The following is a 25,002-nucleotide window of genomic DNA, read 5'->3' on the forward strand; positions in this document are numbered from 1 at the left end:
AGATTGGTCAGTTGCCATGGTGATAGCTCAGTTGTCATCATGTGACCTATCCATGGAACTATGGAACTCATTTTGATAGCAGGTTGTCAATGCAGGTAGAAGACATCTTATCTCTAAGTTGATCTTTGATTACTTTTTATTCTTGTTATTGTTACTGTTGTTTTGGCATATTTATTATATATATATATATATATATATATATATATATATATATATATATATATTATAAGAGAGAACACAGGGTAAGACTATATGAGAAGCACAAGCTCAGAAATGTATTCTGAAATAGCTGTATATATAAATATGAATATTCCTTGCAGATACATTATAGGTGACACATTTTATACTTTTCTTTTCTTCTTTGTATTTGTGTTTGTACATGTGTGAAAGTCAAGTCATTTTATTTTAAATACTTCAAATGAAAGACACGATCAAACCAAACTATCTGTGCATATTTAATGAGAGATGGAATTTTTGCATAATGTACGGCTATACATTTAAAAAAAACACACACACACATGCGTCGACGGCTCTTATGTTACATGTGGTATCTGCGTAGTTTTCATTAAAAAATATAAGCTATCATACACACACATATACACACTAATGAGAGAAGGTGTCCATCTGTGTGTGTGTGTGTGTGTGTGTGTGTGCACCAGTAGGGGTTTGTGACTAATGGGGTCATTATTGATGCTGAGTCAGGATTACCGCTGATTGCGATGGTTGGATACCGACCTAACGAGTGTACAAAGACACACACACACACCACACACATGCATGCACACATGCATACACACACATTTTCATGTCTTTCAGGCTCTCATAGGCACACTTATGCACATAAACCTCCCATCTCAGCTAATAAACTCACTGACCCAGACATCCCTCTCTCAACCTCCATGGACCTCCTTCACACACACATGCACACACCATGAGCTCTATAATCAGACAGGTGGCATTCACTTAACACATACAGTATGGATTGTACATACACACCAACACACATTAATATAAACACATTTACCACGCAGAAAATTGTGTTTGGTTTGAAACAGCTGTGAGAAAAATCTACTCCATTTAGCGAGCCGAGGCAAACATCCCTGACTGATAGTTAACCTTGAGCAGGTAATGGTTGAATCATTTCTCCCATAAAAAACTTTTCATCTGAGAGATACAGTTGATTCAAAATACATGACCAGGACATAGGTGATAAAAATGTGAATAAATATAAGAGAACGGGCGGCACTTTTTTTTTCAATAGAATAGAAAATTCTTTATTGTTTACTTTGTGCAAAAGGCAGAAATGTGTCTTTGGTGTGCATGTACAGAAATCTATTAAAACAAATCATATCACATCCAGACAGGACACATTAAAACACATTAAAACACATTAAAACACATTAAAACACAATAGAAGCTACATTAAAAGGATCACCAGGTATTCGATGGTGAGGACTGAATCAGGCTTAAATAAATAGATATAATAAATAATAAAGTGTAGCCCTAACCCCTACTGATTAGATATTTTATGGCATCAGGGGACTCTGTACCTGTGTCCTGAGGGTTGTAGCTGAAAGTGGCTGCAGTCGTCTAAGATTGTGCTACGTAAGTGTTGGACTGCATCGCCATGGTGATAGGACTGTTGGGTTTGTATATATATTGTATAATGTCTTCTGTCTCTCTTAAGGAGCTTTCACATGTCAAAGAAAATGACCCTGACTGATGATGTCATCCTGCATTACAACCTCGGCCTTTACAAGCCGAGAAAGGTTTGACAAAAAATGCTGTTGGAAGCATTATGGGAAATGTAAGATTCAGAGTTTTTGGATGTTTTCTTATTCTAGGAACTAAAAATCAGCACATCTTCGGCCTGCTGCTTCAGTTTTGAGCATTCTTAGTTGAATATTTCTAAGGATGGCAACGTTAGTCCATCTGTCAACCTCTTTGGTCCAGACTGAAATATCTCAACAACTATTGGATGGATGGACGGTCGTCTATAGTTTTCATCCAGTTTTCACTGATACAACAAAATATTTCTACATCTGTACGATGGACATTCATGGTCTGAAGTACACCTTTAACACAAACAAAAAAACACAAAACTAATTGTGTTAGTTTTTAATTAAATTAAAATTTGCTTGTAATCAGAATTTTGTATAATTATAACATGATGTCATCACATCATGACAATGTCCCTTATAAATGAAGCTTAGCCGTTCCTGACCGGTGGCCCTGTCTCTGGTCTCTGGTCTCTGGTCCGAGGTCTGAGGTCTGAGGTCTGAGGTCTGAGGTGGTCTGAGGTGGTCTGAGGTCTGAGGTCTGAGGTCTGAGGTGGTCTGAGGTGGTCTGAGGTGGTCTGAGGTCTGAGGTCTGAGGTGGTCTGAGGTGGTCTGAGGTGGGCTTCAGTGCTCTCACATTGGAAAACCAGAACCTCAGTAAGCTTAAAGTGATTTGCTGGTGATCATATCACACCTTTATTGCATTGCATTGCTTTTCTTAATGCCTTTTATGGTTTATGTAAGGGCCCTTTTAAAACTCCTACCAACATGTCCATATAGAGAGTTTCTTTTTGTTCATTTAGTTTAGTCTTTCATGTCTAATAAACCACAGCAGTATGTGTACATGTGTCTATCCTCTCAAACACAGACTAAATGTCAGCTTCGTGATCACCCCTCCTCAGCATCATGAATAAACAAACATTCACAACAAGATCATTACATCTGGTGTGTGTGTGGCCTCATTGAATTCATCTCAAACATATATCTTCTTGAACCCTGAGCCAGTGAATATAAACATTCCTGCTTCATTAAGTTGTTAGTGTAAACTGAGTGATTAATGGTAAGGATTGAAGCAGCATGTGAGTGTTTGTGATTGTAAAATGTTGCTGGTATTACAGTATACCTGTATGTTTAGTCAGCTGTGTACCATCTTTCTGTGTGTGTGTGTGTGTGTGTGTGTGTGTGCCTGTTTCCTGTTGTTTTACTGCTTAAAGGAGAGATACTCTTTAGCACATGAATTACACTCATAAATGTTTATTCTCAATAACTACGGAGCAGTGCAGCCCCTGGTTTTAATCAAAAGTAGGAGTGGTATGTCACATGTGTGTGCATGTGTGTGTGTGTTTCTAACTCTCTGTGCGATTTGACAGTGTTCATTGTTCCTGAAAGCCACTGTAGTTTCTAAATCAAGTCTTTTATGAAGTTCTGCTGCTCTGGGCAGACCATTAACATTTCATGTCACCCTGGCTCACTCTCTGTCTTACTCCTATGGGCATGAAGCAGAAAGTCCCTCTTTGAATAATCCCTTCTGCAGTCTGCAGAAGCAGACCATAGTGGCCATGCTTTTGTTTGATGAGAACTGAGATTTTTATTTTTATTTTTTTTTTATTGTGTGTGTGTGTGTGTGTGTGTGTGTGTTCATTGAAGAAGTTGACCAGCAGCTGCCAACCTTGACCCTGAGCTCAATCTTGTGCAAAATTAAATTTGATTCTAGTTTCCATGTTCATTTTGACAAACTGATTTTCATAATGCCTATGGAAGAACAGTTTTTTTTTTTAAATCAGAGTGATGCCGTGGGGGGAAATTCTTCTCTTAAGTTTCATCACTTTGCCAGACTTTATAGTCTCTTTCTATCGCTATGTCCTCACTCTCTTAACATTCACCACTCACTTGTCAGTTCTGAAGCGCAGCTTGCCTTAAGTATCGGGATTCAGAGTGTAAGCTCATCTCATTATCCCCGTTTGTGTGTGGATGCATGTGTGTGTGTGCGTGTTTGTGTGTGTGTGTGTGTGTGTGTGAGCTTCATGTATGAGTGTATAACTGACTGTGAGAGTATGAGTGAGTGATGGGTGTGTAAGCCCCCCTCTCTTGCGCTCTGTTTGAAATAAAGCGACAGATAATCGCAGGGCTCTGGCGAAGCGAGCTCATCTGAGCGCCAATCGATACGGGTGCCATAGCTTCAAAGCAACCCTTCAAAGAGGAGAGAAATAGCCATATGCTCTACGTGCTCTGTGTGTGCGTGTGTGTGCGTGTGTGTGTGTGTGTGAATGTGTGTGTGTGTGAGAGACAGAGGGAGGGAGCGAGAGAGCGGGAGCAAATGTGTGGAGAGAAAGAGAGAGAGCGAGATCAGGAGTGAGAGAACAAAAGGAGGAGAGAGGCAGAGTCAGGGAGTCTCTCTGTGCAGATGAAAACTGTTTTCATTTGGTTGCAAACATTATCATATCACAGTTGACATGTGAAGTGCTTGTGATGCAACTGATATCACAATTTAAATTGGACAAAATCATTGTTTCGTTAGCTGGTAATCTCCTGATATTATGGCTCTGTCATCTTTTATTCAGCAAACCGGCAGCAGCTGTGGCCTTTGTTGAGAAACGGGCTGGGAGGAGACACACACACACACACACACACACACACTCTGTCTCACACACACTGAGAGAAGAGTTTAAAGAGTGTGTGTGTGTGTGTGTGTGTGTGGTGTGAGTGAACCAGAGAACAGACTGTACAGTGTATTGAGAGACAGGAAGAGTGCAAGGACAAGAGAATGAGTGAGTGAGAAAGGAAGAAGGAGGTGTACGGAGAGATGTGTTTATATGTGAGACTAAGAGAGGGAGAGAGAGAGAGAGAGATCCCCGATCCATGCTGTGTTTAGCAGCGGCATCTCACCTTCCTCCAAGTGAAAATGAGAATGTATTTTTGACTCGTCGGTGTAAAAAAACTTGTCTGGAAGTTTGTGCATGAGTGTGACAGCATGTGTGTTTCCGTGTGTGCCGGCAAAACGAGTGTAATTGTATAAAGCCTGCGTGCGTGCGTTTGTTGTGCGCATGTTGTGAGAGTGTGTCCGTACACTTGTGTGTGTGTCAGCATGTCTAATTAGCTGAGACAAGCAGGTGTAAAACAGTAATTAATGACACAACTGACTGACTTCATTATCTCCACATGAGCTTCTCGTGCTGCCTGAACAAACACACGCATGCAAACATACTTTACATCTGCAAAACATTACAGCGTGATTCTGTGTGTGTGTTCTAGTGTGTGTGTGTGTGTGTGTGTGTGTGAGAGAGAGAGAGAGAGACAGAGAGAGAGTGGGTGTGTTTTACATGCTTTACTACAAAATATTAGAGTAACAGTAAGTAGAGTAAGTGGACACAATCATCGCACACGTCGCCGTTCGGCCACTCAAACACTCATTTAGTTTGCAAATGGACTCATTACTAATGAATCACAAGCTGCTTTAGAGCAGGCTGAGCACGCAGTAATGGTTTGGCCATCCTCCAGAATATAGACATAACACACACACACACACACACACACACACACACACTTACACTGACAGAGATTGAGAGTGAGTGTCCAAAAGCCCCAATTACCTTCACATCCAATGTAAGAGAACAAGCTAGAAAGCTAATTACAGTGTAGATGAGAAACATTCAAGCGCGCTCACATACACAAGCAGATGATATGTCACCAGAAATAGCATTTTCCAGTCTTTGTCTGTGATTGTTAGTGTTTACAACTAACTCGTTATGGGTAATATGGCTGTCATTGTATTATTACCATTAGTCATGATTACAACCCCTGAGCCAACGATCTTTATTGAATCATCAATAAGACTGTATAATTTAGTGATTCCAGTTTTAGCCAGATTGATTTACACTTCAGTACTCTGCCAGGCTTGAATGAGATCAAATGATATTAGATGCCTCCAAATGCACCACGTTGTCATTCACTAAGTGGAATAAATATGTTTTTTATTTATCATTTAAGTACCATCAATCTTTCCTCGTGGTGGTTTTGCCAAGACATAAATATTGCTGATGCTCTCTCTCTCTCTCTCTCTCTCTCTCTCTCTCTCTGAGTGAGTGAGATGGCAGTGATTGGACAGAGTAATTGGACCTAATGAATATGTCAACAGCCTCGTTCTTTCTCTCTCCATTAAACACAACTGGATTAGATTTACTGTGCTTACTCGAACAACTTAAAGACTCCATCAGTAGGCTACTTTCCACACGCACACACACACACACACACACACACACACACACACACACACACACACACACACACACACAGATTGGCTTAGCTCAGTAGATCAATGGCCTCTTGGTCAATGTCTCCTTCGGGAGTATAATCTATCTGCTCCTCACTAATGAAACACTCCGATCGCTTTGCGTGTGTGTCTGTGTGTGTGTGTGTGTGTGTGTGTGTGTGTGTATGTGTGTGTGTGTGTGTGTGTGTGTGTGTGTGTGTTTGAATGTCAGATTGTTTCTAAAGTGTATTTATATGGTGTAATGTTGTTTGTTCTCAGGTTAATTACAGATTATATTTACTGGTTAAACCAGATTTGATGATGTTGTGCATGTGAACGAGGCTCCTTTCTTAATAACACTGAGACAAACATCTTCATAAAGTATTACAACATTCTTTCATGACTGGAAAACTTTGCAGTGCCGTGTATGATGATGGTAACACAGACGTGCTGTTTGTTGCTTTTTGTAGCCATTTTCTTTTATTTTTTCAACACTTTCTAATTATTCTAATAGCACATTGATCTCTGACAGCTTCTTGTTAACTTCTTTCAAAATAGTTTTACTGAAGTATGAAGTCTGAAATATTCTTCAGACCAAATCATCTTTGACAGGTGGAAACGCTGTTGCCTAACACTGTTCCACAATGTGTATGCTGTTGGTCATTGCATTTATGAAATCATAAACAGTATACAATGATGATTTGAATACTTGTATCTGTTATTGTCCCAGTATGTACACGTGCACTCTGTATGTTTATAGACACGTGTTAAGTCTTAGACCCCCGGAGAGGATATGTTGGCCGTGTGAGGTCATTTCAGTTGGTCCACACTTGTTCAAACATATCTGTCCTGCTGGCAGGACTTTCAGTCCACACAGACACTGCAGTAGGGGTTATTAGGAGTCTTGTACATTGATTAAAGAAATATGTTGATTTACAAGTTGTTATTCTGTACGTCTACTCCTGATTTGATTTTCTTTTATGTAGAGTAGCTAACCTACAGCTACTCTTCCTGGTGGAAACACTGGACCTATGAGTCAGTGTACACATCATAGATGTGGGTGTCTGGAATCAGACTGAGGTTAACCTTCATTAATAAAAGTCTGAAGTTCTGCAGTAAACCTGTAGAACTCTACTGTACCACCATGTGCTCCTTATTGCACCGACAGTTTTAAGAGTCTGAAATACATCAATTGTCCATTGAAGTTCTCTTTACAGTGAAATAAACTGGTCCCTTTTTTATTTGGTTGACCTTCTTAGAAACCAAGTGGAGAGATAGCATCTGCTCGCACCTGGATTTGAAACTAACATTTCCTTGGTTGCTTTACGGAGCTGTAATCTCACTGTGTGTCATGGGTGTGTTTTTGTCTTTCCAAGGCCACATGTGTCATAGCCAGGAGAGTGCAGCAAAGTGAAGTACAGCAGGCCAGTGGTTGGCCAGGGAAGACAGAGAAGAATAACACCTAACAAACCAGTAGAATCTCCCCACTTCCAACTTCGCTCCACTGGGGTTTGAAGTCTGGATCAGCAGAGGGAAGGGAAGAGAGAAATAAATATTGTTCTGGTTCCAGAGATTCAGCAAATCCATGAAGGCTATTTCTGGACTTTTTTTTTTTTTCATTTTTTAAAACTCTAAAAGTTCTTAAACGGTTCCCTCTAAAGCAGATTTAAGAGCAGCCTCTTTATGACTCTTTTTAATGATGCAACTGTCAAAAGGTATTCAGTGCAGCAGAGACTGTTTCACTTCACGTCTGCATGTAGACGTACTTGCTGAGGCATGCTGAGGTATAATACATACAAGTATAATTTGTGATTTAGTTAAATACAATTATCTAAACTGAGTTCAAGTGATCTGCATGCATTGTGTGACTATACTGTAATTTCCCACCTTTCCATTCAGAGATGATTGAATTTATCTGGCTGAGGTTTATATCTGTGGAGGAAGGACTTATATTGTATTGTAGGAATTTGCATTTGTGTAGTCGTAGAGTAGTTTGTGAAATAAAAGCAACCTGAAAGAATGAAAAAACATCACAGACAAAAGCACAACAGGCCTGCTTGTGAGATGAAATTCACTCGAGCACCTTTTTGAGTGTCTTGGGAAGTTGTTGTTCTGCAGCTGCACCCTATGGTAATCTTTATTAAATCTTTTTTTTCTCTCTCTCTCTCATGTTCCTCCCTCTCTCCCTTGTTTCTCCCCCTCTTTGCTCCTTGTCTCTGCAGTTTGACGTGTTGAAGTGCTTCTTAAGGTAAGAGAGAGTCTCATTTTGTGTTTTCCTTCTCTTGTACTTTCTTCCTCTGATTTTCAACCCATAAACCCAGCACGCCATCAGCACTTGGCAGAGTGTGTGTATCACGAAACAATCTGCGTCCTCAAAATGTATTTGGCTGAGGATCCTGTTCACTGTAAAACAATAACATTGTGTTAAGATAACAAAGAGACATGCTGGGTAACACTTCCACTGCACTCCGCTGGTTAAAACCATCATCACACAACACAGATCTGGACCTGACTAGTCCATCGTAACTAAATTAATCTCGTTTCAGTCATTTTCATGTAAAAATGTCAACATTTACTGTTTGCAGCTTTTCAGATATGAGGATTTGCTGCATTTTTTATTATACATGATAGTAAATGAAATATTTTTGAGTTTTGGAATGTTGTAATTGGGGTTATTTGATGTTTCATAGAGAAACAATTCATTGATGAATCGAGGAAATAATCAGCAGATTCTTCTGTAATGAACAGAATCATTAGTTGAACTGAATCAACACTTCCTACAGCGTGAAAAACACATCACGTCCTTCTATTTGTTCATATATAACTTTAATCAATAAGTTATATCATAAGAGCTGTGTAGTAATTCTGCACAGTGCACACAAATAGTAATAACAGAGTAAATCCTCTTCCTCAGTGTCTTACAACTGACTGCCTGTCACAAGCTGTTAGTCATAACTGTGTGTGTGTGTGTGAACAAAAAAAGCCTCACAGTTCTTAAAAGGAAAGGCCACTGTTATTGTTTATTTATGGGTTACAGGTTTCAGCTTTAGTATATCTCAAACTTATTACTTTCAGGCTGAGATGCTTGGTAATAATATCAGCAGACTCACAATACTTTGAAAAGAAAATGAAATGTGCTACAACGCCGTACGAGTGTGTCTGACCTTCAGCACGTCTGACTGCAGTAAACAGTGTGAGAACCATGTGGTGTGCATGCAGCGTTGTTCTTCTTGGTTTGTTCTTTTGTTTGTTTTTGTTTTTTTAATCACCTTGTTTGACACTTTTTTTTGCATTGGTGTGAATTTTTGATCTCTTTTTACTACATTTTGTCAGTTTCAGGGCTCTATAATGATAAACCTACACAGCTGTTGGCACTTCATGTGCAGGACAACTTACACCTTAATCATTCTTACTGATACATGTAGTTTGAACATACTGTAGTTCCTAGCATAGCTCGGCCCAACCTCAGCCTTAGAAGAAGTCAAATCAGACAGAACACATGAAAACACCTGTGAAGGTGTTTAAGACCTTTCATTTGTCACAGCATGAAAGCACAAAGTACCTGCTATACTGGTAAGATCTGGAACATTTGGCTCAAAGCAAGACATTGACCAACACCCACTGTCACAGGGATTGTCTTATTTTTCTTTGGCCATCAAGATCATTCAAAATCTGAATGCTATAATCTCATAGAAAATAGGAGTTTACTACAGAAAAACAATAAAATAACATTTGTTAACTTTTTAGATTGTGAACACTAAATACTGTCACATATTGATATTGAGATAATGCTCTGATCATTCTTGCTGTATCTTGTCCAAATCACCCACACCTACCTCAGAAGTGAGGACGGGCTGCCAGTCGGCCAAAAGACATAAAAAGTGCAGCAACTGTAGCTACAAGGTTTTTTACCAAACACTGGTGCCGTGTCACTGTGCCCTTTAGTGTTTGTTTGCTCTGGTGCCCAAGGTTGTGTATGAGCATATTGTGTGTGTGTGTGTGTGTGTGTGTGTGTGTGTGTGTGTGAGAGAGTATGTTTCTACAACTTGTGTGTGTCTGGTTCCCAGTGTTTGGAGTGGGCTCTGCTGGGACTGTGTGTAGAGCCTCATTAGTGGCTAAGGTTTGGCTGGCGCGCTGATACTGGAGACTCACTCAGGGGCACAAAGTCATATGTTAGTCTACTGCTGGCCCATCTGCCACGTTGGCCCTCCACTTTACACTCTGAGCTTTGTTTCATTTTCTGCATGTCAGCATCTTTGTAAGCAGTGGTGGAAAGTAACTCCTACATTCATTTAAGTACAATTACAAGTATAAAACACTTAACTGTAGTATTTTCATTTAATGCTACATTTTACTTCTACTACCATACATTTCTTGTACTTTTTACTCTGCTACATATATTTGACAACTACTCATCACTTTGCAGATTAAGATTTCACACAGACAACATACAATTAGTGCATGGATTAAAATACCTAACAGTATATAAAGCTGTTAAAATTACATCCACCTGCAACTACAACATTAAAGTACTGCTTTCATATTAATACATCAGAAAATAACCAGACCATATAATAATAATAATAATAATAATAATAATAATAATAATAATAATAATAATAATAATACTGTATAAACTGACAGAGGCCATCCTGTATAATGAAGACTTTTATTTTTGATACATTTTGTTGCTAATTTTTCGATACTTACTTTTACTTAAAGGACGAGTGTGAAGGATTTAGTAGCATCACCCCCCCCCCCTTACGCCCCACCTGCCCCCAAAGCATGTAGGAGAAACTGTGGTGGCCGCAAAATTAAATTAATTAAAACATACTTATGAATATTTTAATCTATTTCCGACAGGTCCAATCTGCTAGATGCCACTAAATTCTACAGACTGAACCTTTAAGTCAAATTACATTTTTAAAATAAAAATTTAACTTTGAGTGCAGGACATTTATTCTTAATAAATTTTTTTTTTAACTCACTTTACTTCTTCCACCACTATTTATGAGTACAACATGGATTTATGTGCATGTTTGTAGCTGTCAGTCATTCCTCAGGTCAGTTAAAATGTTAAAATGCTCCAGATGGTCGGTTCAGTAAGAGGGAGGTAAAGAATGGCCAATTAATTTATCTGGGTGTCATTTTATGTTTTGATGTTTTTGGAGCTATTTGAATAATAATAATAATAATAGTAATAATAATAATAATAACAACTTGAATATTTCTCTCAAGGATGGCCATAAATGTAAGAGTCTAATGTGCAGCAAATAATCATATAAAGCTAATCAACAAGTAGATAATGAGCTACATAGATAAATATAGACATGGACAGGCAGAATGACCCCTGCGTGAACTGGTCAGTGCACAGTGTCACTGTATGTATACAACAGCTGTAAACAGCTGAAGTTGTGTAATGGGTTGTGTTTGTGATAAAACTGCTTTACAGCTTTAGCTTTAATAGCTCTGCTCAGCAGGAAAAAGGTTAATTATCACATCCTGTTACAGACAGACAGGACACCTCCCCCCGTCAAGCACACCCACACTCTGAACCACACAAACACACCGTCCATCAAACAAAACTCTGTATGTGTGTGTGTGTGTGTGTGTGTGTGTGTGTGTGTGTGTGTGTGTGTGTGTGTGCCTGTCGTATAAAAGATGCAATCCAGTATCTGTTTGTCCTCGTTTCCCTCATCACTCGGTTGACGCCTTCATTTCTTTTCCCTCTACTCACTTCCTGCTCCTCTCCCACCATCCATGTTCACAGTATGATGAGACTGATGTTATGAAATTCATTCATGAAGTCATTCATCAGGAAGAAATAGACAAAGTCCCCTTGGATCACGTTTCTTCACTTTGATACAATGTGTGAATTGGTCAGGTTTATCACATCTCTTGAAAAAACGGGGTGCAATTTTCAAAAATGAAATGACAGATGAGTGGACAGAGGTGTTCAGTGGGTGTGAAGCAGTGAGCCACAGAAAATGATTGCTGTTATGTTCTCTGGAAGAAGCCAAACAATTTAGAGCAAAAGATGAAACTGACAACTCAAAGGAACCTCAAAGAAGTAGTGGAATTTCTTTTCTTTTAAAAATGAACAACTCCACTTTAGATCATGAACCCTTTTACAATATCTCTGCACTTTTTATGCTATTCAATCTACTCTTCTATCCACTTTATATTTCTCCTCAAACATTCCCATCTCCTCTCTGACCCCTTCTGCTCTTAGTGTCTCTTTTTCCTTTTCTCCATCTATTTCTGCACACATCCACCCCTACATCCACTCCCATCCACCTCATCCTTCTATCCATCCACATTTCATTGCCAGTCTAGTCAGCTTCAGCAGCAGGTGCTAAGACCGGGAGAGATGGAGAAAGTAGGGTGAGAAGGAGGGAGGGAGCAAGGGAGGAAAGGAGCCAAGGGGATAAGGAGGACAGAGTGAGAACAGAGAGAGATTAATAGATCAAGCGGAGAGGCGTATGATGAAAGTTTAGAAGAGTATGGAGAGGAAAGGAAAGGAAATGAAAGGAGAGGAGAAGGATGTGGGGTCAGGGTAAGGTAGGATTGGAGCAGAGAGAAAGGAGGGGTGCGATATGGGGAAGGGAGGAAATTTGAGTAAATCAGTTAGGTGCTATGCGGAGGGGAGAGGTGCAGAAGAGGCTATTTTAATGCAGGGTAGAAATCAGGTGCTTGAGGTGGGGAGAGAAGGAAGTGGCAAACAAAGGAGGAGGGGGAGGCGGCGGGAGGTGTGGAGAAAAAGAGCGAATGAGGTAAAGAGAAAAGAAATGTGGAGGAAAGGAGGGGGGGGGAATGAGGAGGCAGGCAGGAGGAGGAGAAAAAGTCCCATGAAAAGGTGGGGGCTAAATGAGGAGGAGGAGGAGGAGGAGGGAGCACAAGGATGGATGGATTCATGGATGGATGGATGGATGGATGGATGGATGGATGGATGGATGGATGGAGTATGTGTAGGATAGAGGATAGAAACAGTGTTGTTGTGCTTTTACGGGAGGACACTGGCTGCACAGAACTGAGGTTGGTAATAAGGCCATAGCTCATGCTGGTGGAGGTGTGTGTGTGTGTGTGTGTGTGTTTGTGTTTGAGTGTCTCAGCCAGTCTCCGTCTACACAACTTGTGTGTCTGTGTGCGCTTGGGTAGCGGAGAGGGAGCAGCCTCTCTCCTATTAGTGACTACCTCTCACTGGATGACTTATATGCACCTCGTTTTTCACCAACAGGATGACAGCAGATGCTCGGGAAGAAACAAACACACATGCACACACACACACACACACACACACACACCCACACACACACACATGCACGTTCATACAGGCACAGGAGCGATGACAGGAGAAATCTGCTCCTCCTTCCTGGGAAGAGAGAACGCCATCAGTGCAGAAAAACCAACAGCTTACAACTAAAGAATTTACAATAGAGACTGGATTTATTTCATGAGATTCTAAGTAAAGAATAGTTTTACTTGAAATCAATTACTTGTGAGAAAATACATTGAAAAAGTAATAATTACTCAACATCATAAATAATTAGTTACACTATTCATAACATCAACATCATTCACTTCCATCACTCAAAGGTAACTTTAAACAACTTCAAAGCCTCCTAACACACATGTAACATGTTCTGTATTTAAAAAGAGACATTATCTTTAAACCAGCAGCTATCTTAACGTTAGCCCCCAGTGACTGCATGCTTCATTCACCCTCCAACTACCAACAAAACCAGATGATTCCTGAATGTAGGCTTGTGTAACTGTGGCTAATGTTTGCAAGCCAGCTAAGAACACAACTGAGACAGCTGTGAAGTTATGTCATTATCTCATTTCTCCTCTTTTGGTATTGGCTAACTGCCTCTGCACACCTCCAGCTCCTGCGTCAACCTCAGGCAGAGAGACCAAACTGATATCAATCCTTCATTCCTTCTCTCCTGATAAGACAGGAAGGGTAAGTAACTGTAATGTAATAACTGAATTTCAAGCTGTCATCCTTTACACTAATCGTTACTGGTAAAAGTAATCACATTATTATAACACGTTACTAAGTAATGTGTTACTGCCCACTGGTGCGTTACTGGTGAAGAAACATTCTTGGAAAAAATGGAAGAAAAGGCAAACAAAACAGAGTGTAGTGGCGGCGTTGGGCAGTAACGTAGCTGATTTACTTGTTCAGTAACGAGTAGTTAGTAGGGATGACAAGTTGAAATTCAGTAATTACATTACAGTTACTGATCTCCAGTACTTTTACTCATGAGGGTCGATGTGCTGGCTGTTTTACCCGGATCAATGGAGGGATGATATCAGTATGGTCTCTGCATCCAGCTGACATTCTGCTCCTGAGGAGGAGAAATGTGATTCATAAGTTATCTTATTCACATTTTTTTTGTGGAGGATTTTGAATTGTTTAAAGGCAAAAGCAACTTTGACAGAGCTGAAGGAGTAATGAAAGTAAAGTAATGAGTAATGTAATGTGTTACTTTTGCTGCTGAGAAATGTGTAAAGTAATTACTTTTACAATGAGTAATGTGCACTTAGTAATTAATTACAATTTTCAAGTAACTTGCCCAAAACTGCAAGTCACAACTTGATGATCCAGATGTGAAGCCAGTCATGAGCTGATATGAAATCCATCTGAGCTCAGCCAGTCCATGATGATGATGATGATGAGCACCTGAGGAAAATCTGAGCCCGTTCCACACATGGAAGCAGATCATCTTCTGCTCAGTTAACAACCTAGTGCACGTATAGTAGGTGTCTGAGCGCTGTATAATCAATGGCCCTGGGGAATTTTGTAATTGCAAGATCTTTAACAAAATTCCCTGCTATCCTGCAAAGTCCTCACATTTTTACTTCATAAACCCTCTCAAATGCTTTCTCATTTCCAATCAATCCAATCCAATTCCAATCAAATCAAAGAAGTCTTGTGAGCACTTAAAACAGCAGTCCTAATTGCCTCACAGTTTTACAGAAATACCAAAAGGAAATAAGAGTGTTGTACTGAACAACAAAAAGTTAACGATACCACAGAAATAAACAAACACACACACACATACACACACACACAGTTAAAACATCTTTTCAATTTCATCTTGTCCTTTAAAGTGAAAGTTCATTTGTGTTATTGCAATTTACCATCTCCATGGTGACATTTTCTCCCGAGAATGAAGTCTGACCCCATCAGACTCCTCACCCACTGGAGTCCAAGCAAACCCAAGGACTAATGGCTCGGAGAAACGGGATATAAGAATCTATCCCAATAATTTTCACCATTTTAATTAAATTTATGCATATTCTTTCCTGTGAAGAATTTGGGGCAGCTGTATCAGTGAGAGGGAGAAGAAAAAGAGAGAAAGAGAAAATGGGTCACTTTGGCTGAGGGACTGAGAGGCTTCATTAGGAAACCCGTTGCAGTCATTCTGTGGCCACTCTAATTCTGCTCTAGCATTCCTATTCTGCACTCGTGGGATTCCAATATCAGCCTAACATTTGTGACCTCGTCAAAAGTGAGAAAAAAGCAGGTGTCAGGTCATGCTGGTCTCAACCCGCCACCACCTCGGTGACATTCTGCCAACTTTCTCTATTTATTCTGCTTAAATTAATGCTCTGTCTCGCTTTCCTCCGAGCGAAAAATGTCAGAACTTTGCAGGTTCGTAGTGAGAAGAGCTGCAATCACTGTCTTTGCCAGTGAGAGAATTAAGACGTTAGCGCTGAGACAATTTGATGTTAACTGCGCAGGGGGAATTAGATGTACTGTGTAATTTTGCCTTTCAAAGATGATAGCTGAGCAGATGGAACAGGGCAAAGCTCTGTCAGAGTTTCTCCACTTTAGAAGCTCTTCCTCCCTGTTATATCTCATTTGCCCTTTCTCATTTACTATAATTCTCTTTATCTCCCTCTCTCATCTTCACCTCATAACACTTGTTCATTTTTCTTGCTTCTCCTCTGTATTGTAGACGCTTTTCTTTCACTTCTTTTGCTCTCTCAGTCATTCGTTCTTTTTTGCCCCGAGCACAGTAGCGTCTAATATGTCTTTAAAAGTAGGACACCACTGAGTAATTTGTTGCACCTACCAAATGATAATTCAGAATTGTCACCATATATCCATGACTACAGGGCCACCCCAAGCACACAATAGCGTCTGCTGCTCTGGAGAACAGTCATTGTGATTTTCTCCACATTGTAATGTTAAATAGAGTTTTAAAATAGGCCCATGATTATTATACAAAGACATGACACTGTTTAACAGCAGAGATGTTTGTGCCCTTTGTGTAATCCGAGTCATTATACTGCCATTAAATAGAATTTGCTATATTGTAGATTGCTTACAGCCACCCTCTGCTGTCATGTTTCCTCCAACCACTATCCATGAAGAGAATACCTTCCTTACATTTGAACCCTTTTGCCTGTAATTCTGTGGAGTGTAGAAACAACAGAATCAAGTGGTTTGGTCTCTCAGGAGACAGGATGAAACATATCATCATTTATGTGAAAAACCCTGGAACTTAAAGGGGCTTTCCATCCGTTCTGCACACGGAGCTCAGTTTAAGTAGTCTTGAGTAATAGCCTGAAAAACACTTCTAATGTCGTCATGGTTTTGGAGCTTGTTTGTGATATCATCAGCGTTATATCAGCCTGGACTGGGAGACTACTACTGCAGACACTGAAGTACATACATGTGTACAAGGCATACAGGGTCTAACTAAAGGATGCTGTCTAGACCCATTATGAGAAACGTGACCCATAGGGACCAAAAGTCACCAAAAGACATCTCTCCCACTGCTCCATCTGTTTTAACCATTTCCTTTCAATCTGTCTTTTGCAAGTCATCCAACTTTATGAGAGTGTAACACTAAATCACTGGAGTTCTCTTTTAATACAGTTTGAACCAGAGAAACACAGCTGGAAGCTCAGAAACCCCTAAACTTTGGCCACCATGTGATAAAAAAAACAACTATATTCATGCACCATGGTAACCAGATAGTTACAGTGTATGCCACATAACTACTATGGCCCTGGTTTAACTCCACCTGGGGGCCCTTGTTGTGTGTCATGCCCCTCTCTCTCCCCCTTGTTTATTGTCTGCTTCTCCACTATCAGCTGTCCACATAATTCTTTATATGTTGATGCAAATCTGCTCTAATTAAAGACTTGAGAGACCTTAACTACTTTTACTTACTACTTTAATGTAGTATCTATTATTTTATTTCAAATTGAATGTGCTGAAGCACACAGCCTGAAAGACATAAAAGAAGAAACTGTCCAAATACTTACTGTCTAGACTATTTAAACTTGCATTAACTGATTTTTGGCCACTTGGGGGCAGCACAAGCAAGCTGTAAACACAAGATTGGCATAACTATCACCTTTCAAAGTTGATATGGCAAACATGTTAGCAAACTATTTACACACTCAACAGACAAGGAGCAACATAAGCATTCATTTGGAGTTGTAATATTCATTCCTCTTGTAAATCTGTGTTGACCTGCTACTAACTCCTGAGGGAAATATGCAGCTGTTTGTTTAGCAGTGAAATGCTTCACTATGTTCACTAGCTAGTCATTAACCTTGTTGATTGGTGCTGGGAAGGTAACGTAGGCTACAGCAGGTTTATCAAAGCTTTTTACCGCTGCTTGAAACAACACTGATGAGAGCAGTGCAAGTTAAACGCACAATATGTAATTTCAGCCGCTAGGCGTCTCAATCAAAACAATAACAAAAGACGGAGTGTGATGACGGTGTGAAGTAGCAAGGGATCATGGGAGTTGTTGTCTTGGTTGTTAAATAACCAGCTTCACTGGGATAGGATTACTCCAGTGTTCATCATTCAGGATGTTTTTACCTGCAGAGGTCTCCTCCTCTCCAGAACAAACAGACTCGGAGATTACAGGTAAAACACCGAATAAAACTGTTTCACCTAAAAAATCAGTGTTTCTAAGACGATGTACGGCGACCACCGGACGTCTGATACGGGCTGTTAGCCGAGCTGCTGCTAACGTTTGTTCAGTTTATTTCTCTTATAACTTTAGATCCAGATGTTCGGCAGGTTTCTCCTGGGAGCCGAGTTACCCACAGAGGTCTCCTCCTCTCCAGAAACAAACGTACACGCAGATTAAAATCGTTAAAAATACTAATTAAAACTGTTTCACCTAAAAAATCAGTGTTTCTCCGACGATGTTTGGTGACCACCGGACTTCCTGGAGGGGCTGTTAGCCGAGCTGCTGCTAACGTTTGTCCAGTTTATTTCTCTGATAACTTAAGATCCAGACGTCCAACGACTAAAATCCTTCTTCCGGCTAAAAGATATAGTTAAAAACCACCTAAATTTATCATGAAAATGTGACTTAAAACTGAATAAAAGTCCATTTATAACAGTTTGTGTGGAACAACCATAACGCCGATGTATTATCTTGTGTGTGTGTAAGTTTCTCTTTGGTAGACGCCATTGTAGCGGACAAACACAGCGCCGCCATATGCATCTGGTGCGTGTTTACTCTTTGGTAGAGGAGGTATGACGCCATCGACATGCGACCAAATGAAACGGTCCGTTACTTGATTAAATTACAGATTTCTCTGGGTTTGAAAATTGTTGGAAACATTTGGGATAATGTAAGTACACAACTCAACAACATATATAACATAGGTCTAGTTGTTTTTAGACATTTTAATGTGGAATAATTACATATTATAGCTTTAACCAAAACAAAAAAAAGTTATTGGCTGTTACACCAAAACAATGAGCTGAAAGACTATAAAATGCTCTGTAGAACTGGGGAGTATTCAGGTTTAGTGAAAACTCTGTGAACCCTGGAGGAGGGAAATTCTGGGGTTCAGTTCCAGGAAACAGGTAACTTCCAGGTAACTTAAACTCTGCAGTTTGTGACATATAATTTAATCTACACATGTACATAGACACAAATTTTCCATTTTTTCCGTGACCCTCAGCACAACTTTCAAACTAATGTATTTCAATTGGAAGTATGTTTTGTGCCTGCACCACTTTTTTTCCTGTCAGTTGGGACTCCGGAGCAGAAGAGCAGACGCTGTGTTGTTTTTACTCATTTGTTATTCATTTTTTGATACTATAACTGCTACATTACTCAACATTTAATCACAAGATTTTATCCTTGTTTTTATTTCTTTATTTTAATCTTATTAAGATTTCTGTGTGCAGCTGGTTCAGTGAGTTCCTACACCCCCCCCCCCCCCCCCCCCGCATTCACACACACACACACACACACACACACACACACAATGTTGGATGACATGACTCACAGAGGGGGATTGTATTGCGGGCAGACTTGGCGCATTCAGCATCTGGCTCGACTCAACCCAAATCATGCCCACAAAGTCTGCCCATAACTTGGGTGTCATGATCGTTGACCAGTTAACCTTTAAGGGTCACATGGCCTCAATCGCTCGGTTCTGTCAGTTTGCCCTGTACAACATCAGGAAGATCAGACCCCACTTGTCTGAGCAGGCAGCACAACTCGTGGTACAGGCTCTCGTAATATCACACATTGACTACTGCGATTCCTTCCTGGTAGGCCTCCCCTCATGTACATTCAAACCTCTGCAGGTGATTCAGAATGCAGCAGCACAGCTGGTCTGCAACCAGCCCAAAACAGCATGTCACCCAGCTGTTGATATCCCTCCACTGGCTCCCAGTTGCTGCCTGCATCAAATTCAAAACCCTGACACTTGCTTACAAAACAGCAACTAAAACGGCTCCCACCTACCTGAACTCCCTCATCCAGGTCCACACTCCCCCCCGCTCACTACGCTCTGCCAATGAAAGGCGCCTGGCACCACCAACACAACAGGGCACTGAGTCACTGGCTAGTTCTCCTCCATAGTTCCCCGGTGGTGGAACGAGTTACCAAACTCTGTTTGTAGAGTCCCTCTCAATCTAAAAGAAAAGACTAAGGACCCAGCTCTTTTGCAAACACCTCTGCACTTGATGGACTGAGGGTAGAGAAAAAACAAAAATACAAAAAAAAAAATCTGCTTCTACGCACTCTATGCACTGCCTCTGTGCACCGTCTGTTGGCATCTATGTCCTATCGGACTCAAACTTAGCCTTATAGCACTTACTTGTGTTGTTCTCACCTGACTAGATCCCTCCTTTTTGGTGTATCAGCTCTCAGATGTGCGTTGCTTTGGATAAAAGCATCTGCTAAATGAAATTGTAAATTGTAAATTTTAATTTTCTCACTTCATAGATTCAAGCCCAGTTTCAGAGAGCACTTTGAAGACCCAACACATAAAATTAAGCTTTTTGTTTGTTTGTTTGGTTTTTTATTTTTTAGTGGAATAATAACCAAAATTGGTCACCTTCAGAGATTACACTGTTTTTGACAATCTAGGGCATTACTACAGGCTTGGAGGAAGGTCTGAAGTGCTTGGGCCATGGTTAGGGTTAGGGGTTAGGTTAGGGTTAAGGTTAGGGCTTGAGTTAGGGGTTAGGGTTAGGGTTAGGTTAGGGTTAGGGCCATGATTAGGGCCAGGGTTAGGGTTAGGGTTAGGGTTAGGGGTTAGGGTTAGGGTTAGGGCTTGGGTTAGGGTTAAGGTTAGGGCTTGAGTTAGGGGTTAGGGTTAGGGGTTAGGGTTAGGGTTAGGTTAGGGTTAGGGCCATGATTAGGGCCAGGGTTAGGGTTAGGGTTAGGGTTAGGGCTTGGGTTAGGGTTAAGGTTAGGGTTAGGGGTTAGGGTTCGGGTTAGGGTTAGGGTTAGGGTTAGGGGTTGAGGTTCAGGTTAGGGTTAGGGGTAGGGCTGCAAAGACCAATCCTTTCTCATTCCCAGACATACATATACCGATGCATGCGTTGGCTACTGTTTACACAACTCTGGATATTTTTTTGTATCTGTATGATTCTTGGTTTGGGGATTTTATGTCAGCATGACATAGCCCATTCAATCAGAATCTGTTTTATTATCCAGTGCAAGCATTTTGGATTTGGGTTGCTGCCAACTGGTGGCAATTTGTAATGGAATGAAGCCCACCAATGGCAGACAACCCAAAACAGTAGATGAATGCACCATGTCCACCCACAGCACAATGCCCTTCAGTAACCTTCCGCTGTCAAAAACTGACAAAAAAAATACTTTACCTCTCAGAATCCAAGGAGAAATAATTGTATTGTTGAGTTATCAAGGACATTTTCATGTTTTTGTGTTGAGAAATGTTGAGGGTATCATTAAAATCGACTGTGGAAAATACTTGGGTGGGACTGACGTGGACTTAAGCTGAATAAATATATGTAAAATGATTAATTAAGGAATTTCAAGTCTGGTTAATGATGACTTAATGGACTACGCTGAATACAACTTTATTGTGTTAATTTATTGATAGTTTTGTTCACTCTGACTCAGGTTCAGTCACTGCTATATTTTTTAAAGATCAATGTTCACAGTGCACAGTACACATGCATCACTGGTTTAAAATGGAGGCTCAGCCTTTTATTTACCTGTTGCCATGGTGACTTGTAGTATCGGAGCTCCATCGATGATGCAGTAGTTAAACTCAGAGTGGACATACTCAGAGTTGATTAAATTGACTCTGGAACCAAAAACTGAGCCTCAGAGTTTGTTAAACCTGCTTTCAGGAATAGACATTTGATTAAATAGCAGTTGGGTTTTTCATTCTCTGTTTGTCACTACAAGCAACATCTTTCACAAGACACAGTCATTTTTATGCCTCTGCAGCGGTGACAGCCGTGGCCGGAGGCTTTATGTTTTTGGGTTGCCTGTATGTACATCCGTCTGTCCGTCCCATTCATGTGAACGCGATATCTCAGGAATGCCTTGAGAGAATTTCTTCAAATTTGGCATAAATGTCCACTTGGATTTAAGGATGAACTGATTAGATTTTGGTGGTCCAAGGTCACTGTGATCTCACATCTGTCCCATTCTCATGAACCCAATATCTCAGGAACACAAGGAGGGTATTTCATTACATCCAGCACAAACATCCACTTGGACTCAAGGATGAACTGACTAGAATTTGGTGGTCAAAGGTCAAAGGTCAAGGTCACTGTAACCTCACAAATACGTTTTTGGCCGTAACTCAAGGCACTTACTGTAATACCTTTTATAAAATTCCTTATTTAAAGTCTTCACTACAAATATTGTATGAGTCTGGACAGACATGGACGTGGTTGGTGAAGGCGTATAACCACGAGGCAATGTTTTTTGTTTGCATTAACATAAAAACATTAACTAGTGCGGCTTAAAAATAGTGGAATATCATATAATTCATAGTTTAAAAGCTGTATATGTTCTAACAAGGAACTCCAACCCCTTAACCCTAATGTAATTAAACATGAAGTCAAAGGCTTTATGTTTTAATTGTTGCATATTTCTGTCATTGTTCTTATTCAGATATCTGTATCTCATGGTAAAAACGTCTGCTCGAGAATACCGATAAAGGCATGAGATTTAACAAACAACTCTTTGGTTTAAATTCAGTTGCATTTGGTATGTTAAATCAAGACACGAAGGCACTGGAGCATTGTAATCTGGCTTGACTCAAAATGCCAGATGTAGCTGTACTTATCCTACTTTAGGTTTTAAGAAGAGCTAATTTTTTTATGTAGTTTAGGATTAAAGTGTGACTCGAATTTCTATCCTGTGTCTGTATCTCTTCACTGTCTTCCTGTTATCTTGCTGTCTCGTGTGCATGTTGTTTGATGAGTGGAGGCACACAAGGACCATTACTGTACTGTAGTTCAATAATCCTCATTCCACTGTAAGCCTTTTTAATGTCTCAAGAGCTTTAAAAACAATTGGTCAGTCCTTTTGAAGGCTTCATTGACTTATGCAGGCATTTGTGCACCATGTATCCTCTCAGAATGCATCCTTCAGGGGGCAGATGAGACGCCTATCCCTTTGTGTAAATTCCCATACACATATACAAGTTTTAAACAAGTTCAAGTTGTTTACGCACAACTGTGTCATGCTGTTGTGAGGGTCCCTGTTGCCCACTTGATCTGCAGTAACCTCCTTAACATTCTGGGCAAACTTCTATCAGTGCTGTATACACAACTCAAAAGAGTAAACACATTTATAAAGTTAAATTTGCTGCTAAATTATTATTTTTGTATGTTTGTAGGTAATCATGTCAGTATTATACATGGCTCTACTGTGACACTACATTTAAAGTGGGGCTTAAGGGACAGCCATCTGATGCCAGCTCTGATGCCCATTCTCCTGCCCTGCTTACCCACTTGCCTTGATGTTGAGCCCTCTTGACAGAAACCTAAGAAGAGTATTTCACACATGCTGAGTGAAGCCAAACCAAAGTAAACCAAATTCTACTGAGCTGCCCTGGTTAGGGTTAGACATCAAAAAAATATCTGGGCCATTGCTGTGCAGATCAGTGCAGGAATAGTTGGTTCATGGTGTGAAAAGGGTATGTGAAATCACTTCACTGACCTAAATAATATGCCACTTTGCCCTGACTCATTTCCGCCACCAGCAGAAACCTTAAAGGTGATGTCCACATAGAACACCTAGAGTTGAATTCCCTTCGTATACTACCAGTATTGTGACTCTCACTGAATAGTAAGTTCAGCCATCAACATAAAAGGGATTCAAAGGCTGCTCTGAAGGGCTCCCATGGGAGTCCCCATGGAGATTCAAAGCAACTAAAAGGGTTTTCAGACAGACTTTCACCGTGGGTGCCATTTTATCACATAAAAATCGTGGAGGATACTACAGTAATGCCGTGCTCACCAGAAACAGGATGAACTTGACTTATTGTGCAAGTGCTGTAAAGCAGAATTGCTTGCACCAACACAAGCTTTCCAAATGATCTAGTTCCCAAACTCTTCCTCTCCCGCACAAGGCTGAAGAGGCTTTAATTACTTCTGCTGGGCCAGCACAGGTGAAACACATTCTCGCTAACAAGGTGGTTTCCAGCCAGGGGAGCACTGAAACCCGATAGGAAAACAACATGATGGAGGAAAACTGGCGCCCGCAATAGAGGGTAACCGATGCTTATAATAATCCTCCACCCAACTGATTTCACCAGCTATTGTCAGATCGTTACAGAAGAAACATGGTGCAAGTGGAAAGGAATCCAGGGAGGAATGTGTCATCAACTGAAAATAAAGTGTGAACCAGTTTTCACACACAGCATACATACATATCTCACAGCGCGCATGTATGCAAGCTGGGGCAGCACTGAATCTATCTCATGTCTTACACAAATCTTCAGAGCCAGGCAAAGGCACAGATTCTTCACATGGCTTTTTATTACACAATGTGAGATGATGCCACTTTGACTTAAAAGCAACTCATGTTTATGGGGGCAAATAATGCAGCAGTAATGACATATGTGCCAATTTTAATTTGTGATTAAGTCACTGGTGATCTTTACATCATTGTATCCTGTAGTTAATGTATGCTGCCATCATCGTCTCTGCCCTTATTTAGTAAGTCGGTCAGCAGCACAAACACAGGAGTGGTGTAACAGCACAGACTAGTGGTGAATCTTTGATATGGCATGTTGTTCCAGTTTCCAATGCAGAATCATTCTAACCATCTTAACATTGTCAAGTGTGCATCTACAGTAATCTCATTCTTGTTTTTCTTGCTATTTAATATCATGAATATCATTTTCACAGCCTACTGCAAAGTGAATTTTTCTAAGGTTTGAAACTGGATTTTATAAAAAAAAAAAAAAGAACTGTGTGACAGCCGATGATCCTCTGAGACACATCCTGAATTTGCTCCACCAGCAGAATGATGTCTATTTTACCACAACTTGGTGCAAACTACTGCACTCCATAGATGGCAGAGGAATTCAGAATAACGGCACAGAGTCACTGCAGCTGAGTTACATCTGGATGTGCGTGCGCGTGTATATGTACACGGTCTCTCTTTGCTTACGTTTCACACACCTCTGTGCTAGTATTCACACGTGTGTCCTAATGCAACCCCTTTGATCTGTCAGAGTGTGTAC

General features: G+C 40.4%; 1 protein-coding gene across 3 annotated transcripts in view; it reads left to right on the plus strand.

The window, feature by feature from the left end:
* ptprdb (protein tyrosine phosphatase receptor type Db) overlaps positions 1-25,002 on the plus strand; it is a 151,176-nt gene that overhangs the window by 17,729 nt on the left and 108,445 nt on the right. For all 3 annotated transcript variants that reach the window (XM_067578525.1, XM_067578531.1, XM_067578539.1), the window contains exon 3: positions 8,250-8,275. The gene's annotated coding sequence lies outside the window, so the exon portion shown is untranslated. The remainder of the gene's footprint in view (positions 1-8,249; positions 8,276-25,002) is intronic.

The sequence above is a fragment of the Thunnus thynnus genome, chromosome 3 (assembly GCF_963924715.1).
Source record: "Thunnus thynnus chromosome 3, fThuThy2.1, whole genome shotgun sequence".
NCBI classification, from domain to species: Eukaryota; Metazoa; Chordata; class Actinopteri; order Scombriformes; family Scombridae; genus Thunnus; species Thunnus thynnus.